The 18,641-nt window shown below is 39.3% G+C and overlaps 1 protein-coding gene across 4 annotated transcripts in view; it reads left to right on the plus strand.

Annotated features, from left to right (window-relative positions):
- Nucleotides 1–18,641, plus strand: part of ERC1 (ELKS/RAB6-interacting/CAST family member 1) — a 279,402-nt gene that overhangs the window by 180,454 nt on the left and 80,307 nt on the right. The window lies entirely within an intron of this gene.

Here is an 18,641-nt window from a genome sequence, read left to right on the forward strand (position 1 = left end):
GTGAGCCATTATTTATTTATTTAACTATTCTACACTGGTCTCTTTCCTTTCCCTTTTTTTTTTTTTTTTTTTAATGAAAGGATAGAAAAACAGCTGTTACAAAATGGAAAGAGGTGGCTTAGATCTTGAAACTTTAACTTAGAACTGCTGTATAAAGTAGGCCAAGCCTCCCCAGCTTCATATTCAGCTACAACAGTTTGATCTAGACCTGGCATAAGGATGTTGGAAGACTGCAGTACTTAAAAGCCACACTTTTTATTTTTAATAAAAAAATTTATTGAGCTATAAATTTGACTGCCTTGAGAGTTGCTGTATGGGGGGATGGGAAGAATTGCTCTTTAGGTGATGTGGGAATCCAAAGCAACTGGAGATGTATCCCATTTCCAATCACTTGAGAGAACTTTCTTCTGCCAAACTGCTCTGCCAAACCTTCTCATTAAAATCCACACGCAGTGCACTGTATATCCTGAAATGTATTTGGAATTGTGTAGATCCTTTAATATAACTACTCACTACTGAATGATGACCTCTCTTACCTGTGTAAGTTATTGTTGGAAGGTTTTTGTACTGAAATGTGGTATCAGGTACTGCATGAACTGGTAGATCCATTGTACCTCAGAAGGAAGAAGAACACTGGAGAGAATGGTAATGCTGTCAGCACATGGAGAGAAAGATGGAAAAAGCATTACATTTCTATAGTTAACTAGCTGAGCATGTTTTAGTCATAGCTGGTCTGTCTTAAAGTTCTTTAAAGCTGCCAAAGGCATCCAAACTTCAAAAACTCACCCTCACCATGAGGCTCTGTTGCAAACAAGTCTCTACTGAGGACTCCCAGTCAATTAAATATCTTCTTTTATATACAGAAACTCCAGTGTATTCTTTGTTACCCTGCTTTCCCTGTGTCTTTTATGAAAAGCACTCATTTGTTTTCTAGTTTTGCAAAAAGTTTCTCATGTTGTTAAAGTATTTACTACAATTTCAACTAAAAAATGTCAGTAATGGAATGAGTGCTCAGTTTTGTGAAGCAATTAGCTGCTTTTGGGGTTCTTATGGAGGAAAAATAGCTCTTGTACAGGTAGTGTTCAAAGGGAACAATATTGTTTCCTATGTTCTAGGACATGCTTCAGTGGGAGAAAGTTTGAGGTGCCCAGAACCAGCACTGATTAAATTTGAGATTTGCTAGGGGTGTAGATTTAACAACCTTAGCCCTGCATTCAGCTAATGGGGCTGGGGAGCAGACAAGAAAAATAGCTTAGGAAATGCTGCTTTGGGAGATTCCTGATATGGAGTAAAAGAAAGTGCTAAAGCAACAAGGGGACTCCAGAAAGTTACCTCTGGGTTTTAATAGGAAGTTGTTAGATATAATGCTAGTGAAAATACATGTTTAAAATACTGGTTTTTAGAGTAGAACTTGTGTTTACTACTGACTCTGTAACCCTGAGAAGATCATTTCACACTCCTTAGGGAATAGTGTGGCACTAGAATAGCTCAAGTGTGAAATATTCCAAGCAAGAAATTTCACTCTTTGAAGAAATAGTGTGTATTTTGAAGCTCTCTTTCTTTAAGTCTAATATTTTCATTTTCTTTAAAAAACACTTTATTGTGAATAATTATGAGAGAGGCAGATAATGGTCTCTATTTATATCACCAAACCTGATCTACTGCAGAGAAATACTAGTGAACTGCTAGGATTTTTGTTTTGTTATGTTTTCTTTAAGAAGTTCTAATGTTTCCATCATTCACAGCAAATCTTTTAAATTAGGCAGGAATAAAGTGCTGTCTACAGAGAAATCTCTGTTCTTTGTCCCATAAAAACCTGCTTAGGCTGAGCTGAGTTATAAACTGTTGAAAATCACCAGTTTTACTTTCTTTTTTTTCTTTTTCCCTGGTGTTGTCAGCAAATTTTGGCAGTGTGTGAAAATAACCAAGCACAAACAGTTTAATCTGAGGCTGAGCTGCTGCAGTTGCCAAATCTGCAGCAGTGGACCCTGCACTCACAGGGAAGGGGAACAGACACTGTGTCTGCATGTTTGGTTTTGGTTTTTTTTTACTAGACAGGCCTTTTGTTATGGTCAGAGAGACCAGAAGGGTCTTCCTAGTCATGTGCTTCAGGGTTGAAAAGTCCCAGTTGGGGCATTCTCAAGGTGTTCTTTCAGACCTGGAGAAGGATCCAATAGCCCTTTCCTGAATTATGCCTTCTCCTGCTGATTGCAATTGCTGCTAGCCCTATAATTCAAGGTATGCAGACTTACATAACATTGTTGGCCCTTCAGAGTTGAATCTTTCATCCTGCTGCCTCACAACAGAAGGATTATTACTTCTCTGAGAATAATTTACTATCCTCTTGTTTCTTGAAAAATAATCAAAGATCTTGCAGATGAATTGTTAGCACAGAAAATAATTTCTGTTTCAAAACCAAGCTGTCAGAAAACATCTTTTAATTTCTTATCTGCCTGTACATGAGTAGTAATAATACTTTTGTGTTACTACACCAGTAATACTTTTGAGTATTTGTCACAGTAGTTTTCAATGTCATGAATTCATCCCACAGATAGTGTTTCTTTGACACAGGGTGGAGGCAGAGATCAGACATTAACCAGGTCTGTGCAGCTCAAGGAGGCTTTTTATTGTGTACTGTCCTTTCTTCATCTCAGAGCTGGAAGGCTTCTGAGAGCTTCACAAAAATGAGATGCCAGCCCAGGCAGGGCTATGCAGGAAGAGTGTTCACTCATATCTCTGCTGCAGTTTTCCTGCATGATATGACTTAGCAATACTTGGTAGATGGAGAAGTCCACATCTTCATTTTCTGGCTCTCAGATAAGAAAAAATATAAAGGCATGCACATGACCACTCAGAGCTAAATATTAAGTCAGTGGAAGATGAGGTTGTTTATGTTGTGAAAAGTTCACCTTCCCAGCAGTAAAGCAGCATTGTCTGGAGGTATGAGTATGGAGCTGAAGTTGAAAGTAATCCAGAAGAAACTGATTAATTGACACAGTTTATTTGCCAGAAAACTAAAATCACTTGATCCAAAATGAGATGTGAGGTAATTTCAAGCCCTGCAAACAGTTTAACCAAACAAAAATACTTCAGGTTGTGTACACCCATGGTGAACAGAACTAAAAAAAGAGAAAGTATCCATGTCCATCCAGCAATAACTTGTTGGCTCATCTGCACCTGACTTCTTGGAAATTAAGGAATTTCCTGGTGTTTAAAGAAGTTATGGTTATGCATATGGAATAACAAGATCCTCCAGAGCAGATGAGCAGCTGTCTGTGGAGTTTGAAATCCCTTTGGGTTTGTTGTGAGTGCCACAAAGCAGCAGCACATCACTGTCACATCAGCAAGGTGTGGCTTTCTAGGCCACATCCCACGGAGCTGGGCTCACAGCCCTGGGGGTCACTGGTGTGTCAGGTATCCCCTGATGGCAGCAGTGCTACCTGAACTTCTCCTGTGATTATTTCACTTCAATAAGCTGAAGTCCCACAGGGGGCACTCTGTGTCTGTAGGATGCACTGTCTGGGGCAAAGCTGAACAAGTGCATCCCTGTCAGTCCCTTTCTCCTTCTGTGTCTCGGGTTCAATGACAATCCAGGACATTCTGTTAGCTTTGGAATTTTCTTTTTAGTCTTTTTCACAGGGGCACACAGGGAAGATTAACATGCTGGTGTCCTGTTACCATTGTTTTGTCATTTTCAATTTTATTTTGTCCTTTTCAAGCATAAAATATTTCATCATATATGTTTATTTTAATTCTGTGTAGTCACCATTAAATTGTAACTACTTCAGTTGAAAGGGTCTGAAATACAAAAAATAACCTATTTCTAATTTCTAAACAATACAGGCCTCATGTTTAAATAATTCAGAATAGATTGACCTTGGTGCTACTGTTGATTTCCAAGTGAATGGTGCAGAATCCAATGGGGAAGCTGAAATACAGCATGCAAATATATTGTGTGTCTTTTGAAGCTCAAGTTTATTGAAAGATCTTGGTTTCCTGCAAACTTGGTGTCTTTTGCTACTATTTAAATTCAGATGAAAACTTGAGAGAAAACATAATCTCCTTCACACTTTTTTTTTCTCTTGGCAATTAAGGAACGAGTCCTTTTATCCTTCCTGTCCTCCTGTGTTGTCCATGAGCCTTCTGAGCACTCTGAGACTGGAATAGTCTGTCTGGGGGGGGGTGGTGGAGTCACCATCCCTGGATGTGGCACTGGGTGCCAGGGTTTAGTTGAGATGTCAGGGAACAGGTTGGACTTGATGATCTTGAAGGTCTCTTCCAACCCAGTGAGACAGCAGAGTTCTGTCAGCACTAGAGACAGCCTGCCACAGTTTCCAGTGCAACTCACACTAGCTGGCCTGAACCATGGAAGCAAGCAGAAGAGTTTAACCCATTTTTGGGCAGCACTGCTAAACTGATCAATCAAATGTTTCACATAAGTGAATCTTGAATCTCAGAGTGTCACAGAGTGATTAAACTGCAAAGTAAAGACATGAACCTTTAGCAAAGCCTGTGTAGACAAAATGCTCCCTATGAATACACACAGAATTAGATTTGTTGTGGTCTACTCTGTTTCTTTAAGTATTTGGGAGTTATATTTACCTTTTCTAACTGGTTTGTTGTTACTCTTCACCTGCCTTGGAAATCTTTTCCTTCTGTAGCTTTTCAGATACTAAAACCTTGGCATGATATGTCACAGTCATGTTCTGTCTGGTGATAATCTCATTTTATCTTGAATTCTATGGTCCCTGAGAACAATCTTGCAGACAGAAAGTATTGTACTATCTTAATGAGCCATGGCAGGCCTGGAAGCAAAACCAACTGCTGAAAACTGCACCAGGTGGTGTTAAAGCATTTTGCTCTAGTCAGTAATTTCTAAGACTATTGATGTTGTAGGGAGGAGTTGGGAAAAGAGGTCCAGTCATTTATTTCTGGAGAATTTAGCTGCACTATGCTCTTGTTCCCATGCCTTTCTGCGGGAGATTATTTTTCTGGATATATTTCTTCAGGGACTGGGCTTAGTGTAAGTGATCCCTTCAGTGTCATAGTTTTCAAGATGGTGAAAGAAAATTAAACCTCTTTCAATTGAGAATGTGAAAAATTCAGCATACAGCCTGAGTGATAAAAATGTAGAGGTTTTGTCATGCTTTCATTTTCTGTTAAGATACTGCAACATTACTACAGAAAGTGCTTTGAAAGATCTCATCGATAGAGATCTTGGCATATCCATACACAGAGTACTAAAATGTATGATTATTTTAGGCTTACACAATCCTGACTCTAGAGGATGAGTACCCTTCTTGTCTGTTCTCAGTTTTGCTAGTCATGATTACAAACCATCTTACAGAACAGGTGCAGTACAAAAAAATTTCATGTTCTTTACTGCCCAGAGGGCATTGCTTTGGTAAAAGTCTGTTTTTATCATAACCTGTATGCAGATCATCTTATCTAAGAGAAAAAGAATTGTTTTTTTTTCCCTAGATAACCAAGTGTTAAATTGGTAGAGGAATAGGGAGAGTGATGGTTTTATGTTGAGTAATATATAGAACAGATTGTAAGATAGCTCTAAGGGTACCAACAAACTCCCTTCTGCTAGCTAATTCTGTATGCCTTTATTTTGTATAATTAAATACACTCAGAAGTTCTGTCACAAGTGAAAGTTTATCTGTGTGATTTTCCCTTGGAAGTGTGAATCCTCCACTTCACTTAGTTCTAGAACAACACTTAACAAAAGTACATTTCCAAGTTTTCTGCATGCAAAGACATTGTGTATAATTCTATACAGAAGAAGCATAAACATGACTGTGATTTTTGTTCTAAAATATGCAGGAGTGTTTTGGCTCAGGGTTGATAGCAAAAGTAGCTTTCCTATGCTGGCTGTTTCAGCTGCATCAGTGATTCCTGTCTCCATCCCTAATCCAGTATAAGATTCTGGGGCTTCCAGGGGTGTTACTGAGCTAAACTAAATCAAGCACTTTTTACTCTCTGTTGAAGTCAAAAGAACCATGAGTTCCTTAGGGTGCTTTTTCCTCTTTTATAAATGTGAATTGTAAACAGTAATGCATATAAATCAACTCTGTGAGCACTACATATTTCATTAAATACAGTCAAGCTGTGGGTTAATAGAAGTTCCAAGTGAAAATATTATGGTATCTCATTGCAAATATTGTAGATTTAATGTAGTGTGAACAATAGTAGCTTTGAGCAATTGTAAATCCCATCCGGACATCGTCAGCAGAGCTCAAAACACAAGGAGGGAACTCTCCAAGGGTGCATGTGCTTCCATGGTCACTGTGCATGTGCAAGTCACTCTTTTATTGGGTTTAAAATAACACTGGAGCTTTGCAGGGTGTAGGTAAGGCAAAGTCTAACTCCAGCCTGTTTTCTGGAGTGGAACAGAAATTCCTTTTTTTGAAAAAAAAAAAAAAGTGAGGTCAATTTGCTTTAATTACAGAAATAACCTCTGAAGCAAGTAATTGCTTCCCTGCAATCCTAGAGGACAACAAGTGGGAATTGAGTAAGAAAAATTGGAGAACTGGGTTAAGTTGCTGGCAGTACATACAATCTTTGTCTTTATACTGTATGGGAATACCCATGATGTCTTTTTTGTTTTCTTCCCTTCCCAAACAATACTTTTGATTTCTTTTAGGCAAAATAAAAAGCATCATCTGCAGGTCTGTGGAATTTCTGAGATAGCTCCACAGTGATTGGATTTGAGAATTGTTGGTTTGGGTTTGTCTGGTGATAACTTGTGTGCAGTGAAAGTGGTTCCATGTAACTGCAGTCAAAAACATGAAAATTGACCAGAACTGTTCACTTAGAAATCCTAAAAGATGACAGTAATCACTATGAAAGTGTCTTTCTTTGAGGTATGATGCTGTCACTGCTATTAAGTCAGTTCTCCCCCGGTGAGTAGTTTTATAATAGTTTTCTGCAGATTGCAGGATGAAGTGAACTCTTCCTGCACTAGGAGCTGGTGCATGAGAACATAGGGAATCCTGAAAGATCCTTTGACACAATGTTATATTTGGTGCTGCCTAAACCCCTTTTTCAGTCTGCTGGCATTCTACAGCTTTAAAATTCATGTTGACTTGAAAACTACAGGAACACCTTAGTTTATGTCCGCTATGTAATCTAGGAATCAAGCTTTGCATATGAGGTTAAACTAAATTATATAGTTTGTATTTGCTCTACAATCGACTAGTTTGATCATTTAGTTTAATTTCAGGAATAAAGATTTTAGTCCAGTGAGACTGTTGTGAAAAGATGACAACTGCAAGTTGCTTTGAGCAGTGGGGGATTTAATCAGAAAATGATTGGAGTAAATGGTCAAAGATAGATGTAAATGTTTAGAAAATACTAAAGCATTAAATAGCAGAGAAATTAATTTGTAGAGACTAAATCATGACAAATCAACCAGGTGTGTCCATATGCCAAGTCACAGTTTTGGTAATAAAGCAGTTTTGATCTCAGGAGGATTTGTGTCATTGTCTTGCAGAACTCTCTCATCAAGAGTTAAGGATTGTATTCCTTATTAAACCACCATGAAGTGAATAAGTAGGTAGCTGGAAAAGAATAAGCAGTGGTTTACTGTTGAAATGGAAACCTCTGGTACCTGATGTCTTTAGAGGTCTCTCTCAAGCCTGCTCCTGTTTCAGCTGTCCACAGTGAAGTGGCTGACAAGCCAAAGCCAAAGGGTGTGTGTTGCCAAAATGCTCTGGTTGGGAGTTCAAGTGATTTGGGGAACAAGATGAGGATTCAAAGAGATCTCAATAAAGTGAAGAGGGGTTCTAGGAAGGTTTTTACATCAGCATATCACAAATAGCTTAAATACAACTGAACGTGCTTGGGGGTGCTTTAGGTGAAGGTGAAGATGGAGACTGTTATCTTGCAGATTTTGTGATTCTTCAGCACAAGTCATACACTTTCCTTACTGAATGTCTGTAAGAATGAAAAATGTGTCCTGTAAAAATGTATGATGTGCCTGAGCTTGTTCCTCATGTGATGTGGGCTTGGTTCTGTCTCTTAATATTATCTTTGGCTTGCAGGTTCAATTTCTAAAGAGAAACTTTGCTTTTGTAGGTAATTCATGCTGAGTATTCTCCCTGCAAAGGAAACTTCTTTATTTGTTGGAAGGAATAGAAATAATTCCACTTGTTGGTTCAAGGTAGCTGCAAAACTTTTGGTGTCTTTCAAGCCCTCATTAGGCAGGAAACCTGAAAGGGCTGGGACTTGCTGGGTTATAAAGAATGCCAGGGATATCTTCTTATATTTGGAAAAAGCCTTTATCTCATCTAGCCACACTTTCATCAAAAATATTAAGAATGCAATTATAAATAATAGTATTTTTCAGTTTAGTTCTTTTCAACAAAGGATTTTACATTTCAAAGTCACTTTTTTTTTAATAAAAATGGAGAAATGCCATTGTTGTTCCTCAAAGGAGTAAACTGAAAAGCAAAACATGAAGTGACTTGTTCACCCGTGGCCACAGAACTTCAGTGATGTCAGGAATTAAAATCTGAAGATATACTGGGTTTGCAGATTTTTTTGATGTCTTAACAGTTTGAGACACAAATGTTTCATGGGAAATGTGCATGTAAGATACACAGTTCTTCATGTGTTTCTCTCTTCTAGCATATTCTCATACAGATCCTTTGTACATCCTCATTTTTTGCTTTATTTGTCTGTACCTAAAGTTGAATATGCATTGCTTGCCACTTCAGTGCTGTAATTGGAGAGAAGCAATCTGTTCTGTTTTGCTGAGCTGATCTTTGGATTTATCTTGCTTACTAGAGTCTCATTGTTAGTGAGGGCTCTGGTTTTGAGTTTGAAAAACTAGATTGATTTAGCCAGGAGATGTTAATTTAGAAGAAAAACAAACACATTTTTGCCTTGCCTTTAAAAATATGAAGCTGGCTTTGGACTGCAATTTCATAGATTTTGTGACAAATGAGGCAAGAAATAAATTGGCAAACTCTCCATGTCCAAAGTATAGTGGTACAGTGTGCTCTCTAATTCTCAGCCCCAAAGATCTCAGCAAAGACCACAAATTAAACAAAGTCAAAACTAATCAACTTTACAATCAAAATGCAATTATTAAAGCTTTCATTTACTACAAAGAAGCAGTTGTGAAAGAGGCACTGGAGCAAGTTCTTTTGTGCAATAAGGGAAAATCAACAGCAAGGTGTCAAACAGAAAAATGAAACTCTGCAGGTGAAGTCTTTGGAGCCAAAAGAAACCAGCACTTATGCAGAAATGCAAGTAAACTGTTGGAGAATGGAAAAGGTGTTTGGTGCTGAGCTGCAGAGGGTGTCAGTGTGGCACTTGGCCCAGACAGAGGAAGCCTGTGGGCTAAAGCAATGCTCTGGGGTCAGGCACAGCCCTTGGAATGCCGTCCCTGTGAGAATGCCCTGCAGGCTGCCAGCTGCTGGAGCTTCTGCCTCCTCTGCAGCATGGGAACAGCACTCCCTGGGGGGAAAAGTGGATCTCAGGGATGCTTGGACACACCATAGCTGACAGGACCTCTCTCTGTACATTTTCTGCCCTTGTTTTGGGGAGACAGGCTGCTCCACGTTGCTTCATGGCATGCAATGATGGATACATCCTCATTGTATTTATACAGATAGTGAATTTCTTGTTCTGTTTGATGGGCAAATACAATCTCAGTGCAACTTAAATGCAGCTGAGTATAAGAACTTCATCTTTAGTTGCCTGTTCCTGAAAGAGAACTTGTAGGCTTCTAATGAAAATAGTTTTAGAGGGACACAAATTGCTTTGGGTAGCTATATGGTTTTCATGTCAGGGCTACAAATAACATAAAAACTTTATTCTCATACATGGGAGATGCACTGTCTTTTAATAGATCTCTCTTCTACTTTTATTTCCATTTTACTAACTCTCACAGAGGTATTAATATGTAAGTAGTGTAGTAAGTTATGTCTAATATTTTGTAGAGTACACCTGCCTCAGTCCAGCTGTGGTTTCACATTTTTGTGGTGCAGACACTCCCATGGCTACAGTGTGCATGCATTACTTGTGTTTTGTTTGACTTGCCTTCTGTATGGGTCATTTTTATTTTATAAATAAGTATATTTAATTTTCTGTAGACTCCGATAAGCTCTGTAAGTTTCTTAGCAGATTAATGATTTAATGAAAATATAATGTATTTTCAAGGTAGGAATACTTTTTAAGAGCTGTCAAGTTGTAGTCTGATGCATGGAATAAAACCCTCAGCTGTTCAGAGTTGCTTTACCCCCTGTTCCCAGTGCCAGGCCAGTTTGGAAGCAATTGTTCATCAATCAGCAGACCATCATCATGAAATTCCTGCTTGGTAAAGATGGAAAATTTAACTCCTTATGACCAACAGTCAGGGATTTTCAGTTAAACTTCCTCATTCCCATTCTGTATACTGACATGGCTGGTCTGGAGCATGCACAGTAAAGGACAAAATCTGCCCTTCAGGTGCTCTATTCCCAAGGAAATCCTACAAGTCTTAGGAAAAAACCTTCTAAAAATATTAACTGTAGGAATGCACAAAAAAAATGCTCTCACTGCTCTTTGGAATTCTTGCACTGCCCATTTTTTTAGTTTATGTCTTAACTATGTATTTTGATTTGAGGTGAGAGTTAGGACAGCCTAGAGGAAGTATTTCATTACCCAACTTCCCAGCACCTCAGCTGGGCTTGGTGACAGTCTGCTGGGACTTGGAAATGCACACCTACACCTTTGATCAACAAGAGGAGTTTGCTGATCAAAATGGGTTACAATGACTTGTCTCCCCATTCTAGAAATAGATTTTTTTGGGTTTTTTAATTTTGCAGCCTTCTAAAATTTCAGTTAATGCTGTGGCCCTCAGTTCTCATTATACTTGACAAGATATAGCACTTTCCATCTGAAAATGCTAAAGCAGTTGTAAAGTCCATGTTAACCCCTGAAATAAGCCTTTGGGGCAAAAAAAAGTGTTTATGTTATTTAGGAATAAGGGAAACTCAACACAGAAAAATTCAAATGGCATGAATGAATTGTCTAAGTTGATAGACAATTTATTATCTAGTTGCACTCAGGTAATTGTATCTTGCACTCCCAAAATAAGATTTCATTTGCTGTTGTGAATTAACGGAGGGCTGTTATTCAAATGTTGTTTAAAGGGCAGTATTAAAATTAATTTTCTTTAAATTTCTGTTCATTAGGACAAAGACCAGGAGATACACAGTGAGGTTCTTTTCTATCTTTTCTGTTTCTCAAGTCTCCACTTCCTTCTCTTTGATTGGTCTTCAGAACCTCATTCTCTCCCTGCCAGTGATGCTCTCTGATTTACATTGGACTCCAAAAAATGTTTTTAAGACTTCCACCATTCTGCACACAAGATGTATGTTGGCTAAGAAAGGAGCTCATTGCCAGCTTTGAGGTGCCTGTTGATCCCTCATTTGTTGGTTCTGAGGAGAGCAGCCCTGTGCTGTCTGAGCCTGGGAGCCTGCTGCCATTTCTGGTGCATTGAATTACCCCACTGGACTTCCAGAAGGTTCTTCTTCAGAAAGGCATGGATGTTCCTTATCTTTTGTTGGCCTCCTGGGGCAGCTCATGTGAAACTGGACACCATTAACTGGGCAGTGCAATCCCAAGGCAGGCACCTAGAAAAACTGCATCATCACAGTTCCCATCAGCATCACTTAGGGAGACAAGGCTGCAGTCTGCTCTGGCAGCTTCTCAGCCCTGACAGGACCCTCACCATCCCTTCAAGATGACTTCTGACATCCCAGAATTTGGCACTGTGAGCACACTCTGTGCTGCAAGACCTCACAGCTTCCACAGAAGTTCTGTCATCTCCTTGAGCCCCACTGAAAGGTCACATTCAGGAACACAGGGCTTCCCAGGCTCACTGGGATTAGGAGTCATTGTCTTCATGACTTTGGATCATGGACTTGCCTAGGAACTTTGGAATGATCAGTCCCAAACACAGTCAAGGCACTTCCACACTACAGGGGAGTCAGCTCACTGAGGCTGAAAGGGTCTTTTAATGAGATATTTCTTCTTCATATTCTGGAAGAGGGTTTTTATTCCTAAAACACTGCTGGTAGTGGCTCTGTCTCCTTTGAGGATGCTACAGTGTATTTGATAGCTCATTGAATGGCTGAACTCTGTACTTTAAAAAAAAATCAAAAGAACCAAATCTACAGCAATGTTTTTTTACTTGTGTAATTTTAGCACATTATTATTTAACAAAGAACAATAGATTCTCAATGTCATTTTAACATTTTTGTCTGGTTTTGCTAGATAATATTTCTGTCCTCAACTGTTATTTCACTGAAAATTCACAGAATTGTTACGGCCACATGCCCAAATATTTTCCCAGTCTGTTTCACAGTTACACCAAACTCAGCTATGTTTTTGTCTTTTTGATTGTTACAGTAATCATCCTTAAGGAAAAGCTTGCTTTGAATGTGTTTTTCTGTAGTTACTAAGCTTTTAAGTGGTCCTTTAACTTTTTTGGGACTCCTGGTTTCATTGGCCAGTGCCAGAACAGTCTTTCTCTTACACATGGTTGGCTGTTCTTCTATTCTGTACCCCTGTGTAATTCTGAAAATATTGGTCTGTGTTAGCTAAAGAGCAAAATTATAAATTTTAACGAAATGATACATGGAAAGCCAAGGCGGTGAATGGAGATGAGCTCCAAATGCATTGTGTTAGTTAATGATTGGGATGTTATGTATTCCTCATACATAACTTTTAAAGTTGTCAGTTATAAAAGTAAATGCAAAATCTTGCATAGATTTAGATTATAATCTGTGTGTATGGCTTGTATTTGGGGAAAAAAAAAAAACCAAGAGCAGGACACACTTTTCTTGTGAAAGATGCAAGAGCAGCATGGTTTAATCAAGCATATTTGTAAAATTGATAAGACAAATCTATTTTTTAAAAAAAGCTTTATTTTTCATATTGTGCCTGTCAACCTCTCCTGGTTTCAGGAAACTGGTTTCAGTTAGGCCCTGGGGTAAACAGGAGTCCTTGTTTACATGGTCCAGGGCAAGAGGCTAATTGGCTCTTTCATTTCTCTTCTTGTATTTCATATACATTTAGGGAAGGTAAAACAGAGAGAAGCTGCAATCACACGACTTCTGAGGTTAAAATAGCCTGATTGGAAGAAGGACAATTAAGCTGCATTTATGCTCCTAATAACTCATGCCATGTGCTGATCTGTATTCAGAGCCACCACTTTGGGATGTTTTCCAGGCCCAGGCTTTGGGTTTGCAATATGCTATCATTTTGTTACTACACTTTAAATGTGTTCCTATGTGTCTTTCCTTTTTTATACATAAGGTGCTACAGAATGGCAAGAGTGAAGGTGGTTGTTCTAAAGGGCTTTCAAACTTCTAGTTGGGTAGTTTTGCCTTAGCCAAGACCCTTTTTAGGCTTCCAAGCTCTAAAATGAATATACAACTACTTTTTCTTGCTTTATTTTCATAAGTCAGTGCAGGTTTTCTTGAAGCCTCTAAGTGTATAAAACTATTTGAGATGCCAGAGCACTGCAATGCTGGTTTTTTCATTTGTGTCTTCTGTAGCTGGCCAGGGAATACAAAATCATGCATAGAATCCTAAAAAAATAAAAAATTAATTCTTTCTGAATATTATACTCAGCCACGTTCTCCACAGTTGTTTAGGTCTTATTGAAATATATGAGTCTGAAAATAAACAGAAGAGTTTGTCTTGATGTTACAATGCAGTAAAATCCCTTTTAAGAAGCATTTTAAACTTCACATGTAGTTTCTGGTTCTGCCCTGCTGCGTGAATGAAGCTGTGCTCTGCAGACCAAGACTGAAAATACATTTTTGGGAGCATGAGGATCTGTGGTCTGACTGCAGGGCAGGCTGAGCTACAGACCCATCTGCTCCTGCTCCCCTCTCCCAGGTCCTCCTTTGCGCTGTGTCTGCAGCTCACAAAACTCCACTGCACTAATTTAGGACACTAACATAGCAATAAAATGTCCACATTTTTCTGATGTTAGTTTTCTGCTGGCTTAGTGCACTGAAATGGCAATCCATAAGTCTCAGACAACACAAGGCAAGGTTTGAAACTTGTGTTGTGGGAAGGAGATGACTGACAGCAAGCTGCTAGAGTGGCCTGAACTGCAACTTCAGTTGCAAAACCAAAAGCCACCCTTTGCCTTCTGGTCTTCATTCATAGCTTGGGTAATGGGCTGAGATCTCTATGTGTAATAAACTTTTGCCCTGCTTTATTATCCATTCCTTTTTAGCTTTTCCTCTTGATAGAAGGCTTGTCCTGCTCCTGACCTGGGAGGCCTCCTGCCTTTGGCCAGCTGCCTCCCTTATCAGCAGAGTTTCCAAGATGCAGGGTGGTGTTTTCTGTTAGGGATCTGAGCTGCAGCAGTCCCACCATCCTGCATCTGTCACTCATTCCTCCTTCTGAGCGGGGTGGGTTGATTAGACTGATTAAACTAAGTGTCTGGATTGAGAGGGTTAAAGCACATCCATCTGTTCTGGATTTACTGCTGCTTCAGTGGAGGCAGGAGGGCCAGGAATTAGTGAGTGGCTTAGTCCAGTTCTCACTGCTGGCAACTGACAGGAGCACTGATGAGGTGATAATGAACTAAAAAGTCTGCCCTGTTGGCTGGGTGGGAAAGGGACCCAGACAGTGGGCAAGTCTCACCCCAGTCCTTGCCAAGATTTTCACGTTTTAATAGAATCCATCTAAAGCAAAATTAACAAGTATACATTCCTGGACAAGCTTCAGTATCGTAATTTATCACCGGTGGATGCGAACGAAATCCCCGCGGTGGCGTTTGCAGCTCTGTGGGGCTCAGGCACCAGGCAGCCCAACCCAGCTGTGGTGGTGGCACCAACAAGAGTGTTTATCAGATGCACAATAACTCCTTTTAAAATGCCATCTGAGGTTGTGCAGAACACACCCCTTCCATTTTAGTTCTGACCTTTGGTGGCACTTACTAACATTTTTGGCCGTAACAATTGATCCTTGAAGTATTCCAATCAGAATTGCATTGCTTTGTGTTTTCCCTTCATTGCTTTAAATGCTGCAAAGCATTTGTTTTTCTTACTTTTTCTTTAAACCTCTGTCTTTCATTAGAACATATTCCAGATTGCCTGTAACCTCACAGTATTTTACTTTTGACACGAGTCCAGCTAATGCCAAGCATGAGTGTTCATTATATGTCTGTGCTAACACAGTGTGGATATACTGCCATGTCGAGGTGTAAGAAGCACTTCAGGCTGGTTGGGTAGCTGAGGAATACAGTGTAGGCACTCACCAGGCTTCTTACATTGATATTAGGTAGTGTTCTCAACTTACTTGTTGCTGACAGACTTAATAAAGGTTCAAGATTTTACAGGCCTTCAATTTGTAAAGAGTCTGCAGAGAGTACAAGCATGAAATATCTGAGCGAGAGTTTGTCTTTTTTGTAGACAACAATGCTGAGTTTCTCAAGCTGGGTTAGAAGCTGTTTATTCCATAGCTGAAGTTTCGAAGTTTATTCCAAAGCTGAAGCTTTGGAAGGCAACTTCATTCATAGAGGGAAAACCTCTCTGACCTTTGTGCAGAACATTGAGGGGGAAGATCGTGACCCCAGAGTCTCCGGTGGCTGTTGATTGAAACCTTGTGTTTCAAAAAATAAATGTTTAAAAACACTTCCTTATAAGGCCCAGGCTGCATAGACTGACTTTTTTTATAGCATTTTAACTATTTTGGTAAAAGGTGTTTCTTCCCCTGCCCCCCTTCTGATCCTACCAGAAAGGGCCAACTCAGCGCAATCGTTACTGTGACCCTTAGGCTGAATGCAATTTTGTCATTATAAATATGACTTAAATTGATACAGCTTCTTTTCCCAAGCCCATGGGCCCAAGCTGTCTCTGCCTAAGTGTGTCTATATGACTGTAACAATGTCTGCATTCATGGGCTTGCCCATGTCAATTGCAGGGATATATTTTGTAGGTACAAACCAGTCCAAAAATTAAAAAATAGTAAGCTGAGCCTTGAGAAAAGACAACAAGTACAATGGGTGGGATTGGATGTGAGGGATGTTGGGAACCATGTCAAATCCTTATAAAAACTTAATTTGTGTGTTTAATTGTTAGCAGTCAGAAAGACTGAAGTAAATATTTTCATGCAGGTTATTTGATGTCTTCATATACCCTTCTATTCTGAGGCAGAAATTCAGGAATTTCAGAATTTCTTACTTCATCTGCCTTGTTCACATAAACATTTAGCAGCATTTGAAAACATGGGAATGCAAATAGTCCTGCTTATACAGTCAAACCACTTTCAGATTAGATTTGTCCCTTTTTAATTGGCAGACTGCTTTGTTAGCCATGCCAGTGCCCATCATGCCCTGGTATAGTCAGGGCTCCAACAACTTTGTTTGCTACTGAAGGAATTGCTTCTTACGTGGTGCCTCATCTGTACCGTGAATGTTGTGATTCGTGAGAGGAGGGAATTATTTTTAACCTGATGTATGTGGAAGAGGTACCAAGGAGTTGGCACCATGGACTATTATTTATGACTAACAAAAAGCAGTCTCTTTTATGTGAATTGTGGTTGTAGTTTGTAGTTTTCAAATTAATTTAAATTGATGCATGTTTTCTCATTTTTTTACTTTGAGGGGAAAGGGTATTTGTTCAAAATCAAAATTTTAGGATAAAATGACATGTGGTTGTTAAGTGCCCACTAAGCTCAAAAAGTAATTTGTCCCATGAACCCCTTTCTCAAGAGTCTTCCTCAAATAAGGCCAGCAGTGACATTGAGCAGGGCTGCTAAGAATCTTGTAGCCAGCCATTCTATCCTAAAATCTTCCTTTTCTTCTAATAGAAAGGGTGGGAGCGTACCAAATGGCATTCTTGAATCTGACACAGGAAGGGGCTTTTTTTTTGTTTGGTCAGATCAGCATTGTCAGAATTTCTCCTAAAATATCTTAGAGCAACAGATCCAAACATTCTTGTCTGAACAGATGAAAATTCAGTCATCTGTTCTGTAATTATATAGTAAGGACATACTGCTGCTGATTTATTTTGTATTACATTCACTTGTTGGTGGTATGTGTCTGCTATTCATGTCTAAAATAGAAACCATTTTGATACAGAGATCACAATTTTTTTGCCATAGAAAAACAACTGTTTTGTACATTTCAGAATGATACTGGTCACATTATCTTTATGAGTCTCATCTTCTCCTTGCTTTGTTTGTGGAGAAGCAGACTCTGGAAACTGAAGCTACTACATAAAAAATCAAAAGTCATCTCCAAATTTCTTCTACGCAAGACTTGGGCGTAAAGGCAACCAGTTTTATCTTCTATCTAATGTCTCTTGGGTTTCAGTATTTTGTGGTAGTCTTCAGGTAAGGCGTTCTAATTCTTGGGAAAATTAGGACACCTGTATAATATAACAAAAAATCAAGCAGAAAAACAGCTGTATGTTGATTAGAAGTACCTCTTAGCAACTTAGATTGATGAATATGGGTAGCTTATTGCTTAGGTAGCAGCTTACATTGATGAATACCATCAAACTTCTTCAGCCCCTTCAGATTCAGCTTCCCCTATTTTTATTCTCAAGGTAACCAGAATGCACTGGTTACCTTGAGAACCCACAATCTGTTCTCAAGAACCCAAAATCACTTGGCATTTTCTGACCCACAATCAAGTTTGATTGTGGGTCAGAAAATGCCAAGTGATTTTCTTCCCAGAAATCATTTTTCCTTCAGTCCTTTGTTTTTCCCCCCTCTCTTTTTTCTTGACTATCCTCTCAAGTCAGGGTGTATCAGAGTTGCTGATCCTGCATGGTCACCATTCCAACCTGCTTTGGTTTCTTACTGATGTTTAATGGTCTTCCAGTCCTGGAAGATCATCCTCAGAAACCCACATGGCTGCTTCCCACACGAAGTTTGGGAATGGAGTGAGAGCATGTTTGATGCCATCCTGTAGAGCTAAAGGGAAGAACTTCAGCCTAGGAAACATTTCCTTTTGAATAAGGTTGTACAGAACCTTTGGCTTCTTCCAGGGCTTTATTGACATTGCTGCCATTGTGATTAAATTTCTTGGTTTTGCTGATTATTGTGATGGCCTAGAGCCAAAATCACTGTTGCTTTTGGCTGAGTAGGAAAAAAGACAGCATGAAAATGTTTTCAGCAGGAAAAAAAAAGGAGTACTTTGTTAAAACTGAGGAGTTGATTGTTGTATCCTTGTATCATACAAGAATTGAAGCTGATTTTTAACACCACAATATTCAGTATAGTTCATGGCAGAGGTGCTGGGTGAGGCAGCATTTAAGAAATAGCATTTCCTTGCTGAATGCATAGAACAGGTACAAAGTAAACTGAGTGCACTTCCTTGCTGTGGTTCATTGCTTTTGGGGAATTGCATTTTGAAGAGCAGGTGCCCTTGATCTCCCCTACTGGCTCAGCTGAATCTTCCTTTGTCCAGCACAGTTTTCCTTCTGTGCAGGGTGCATGGTGACAGTTCTTTCATTTCTTCACATTCCATGATGCCCGTGGCTGCAATCAGTCTCTTTTTATAAAAGCTGATCTTTTCCTCCTCCAGCCTGCAGAGTTAAGGAAGTGCAATTCTGAGCCCCAGTTCATACCTAGAACTTTACCAACAGCTTTGAAAGCCACCTCTGGCATGG

This window comes from Serinus canaria, chromosome 1A, assembly GCF_022539315.1.
Source record: "Serinus canaria isolate serCan28SL12 chromosome 1A, serCan2020, whole genome shotgun sequence".
In the NCBI taxonomy this organism is placed as follows: Eukaryota; Metazoa; Chordata; class Aves; order Passeriformes; family Fringillidae; genus Serinus; species Serinus canaria.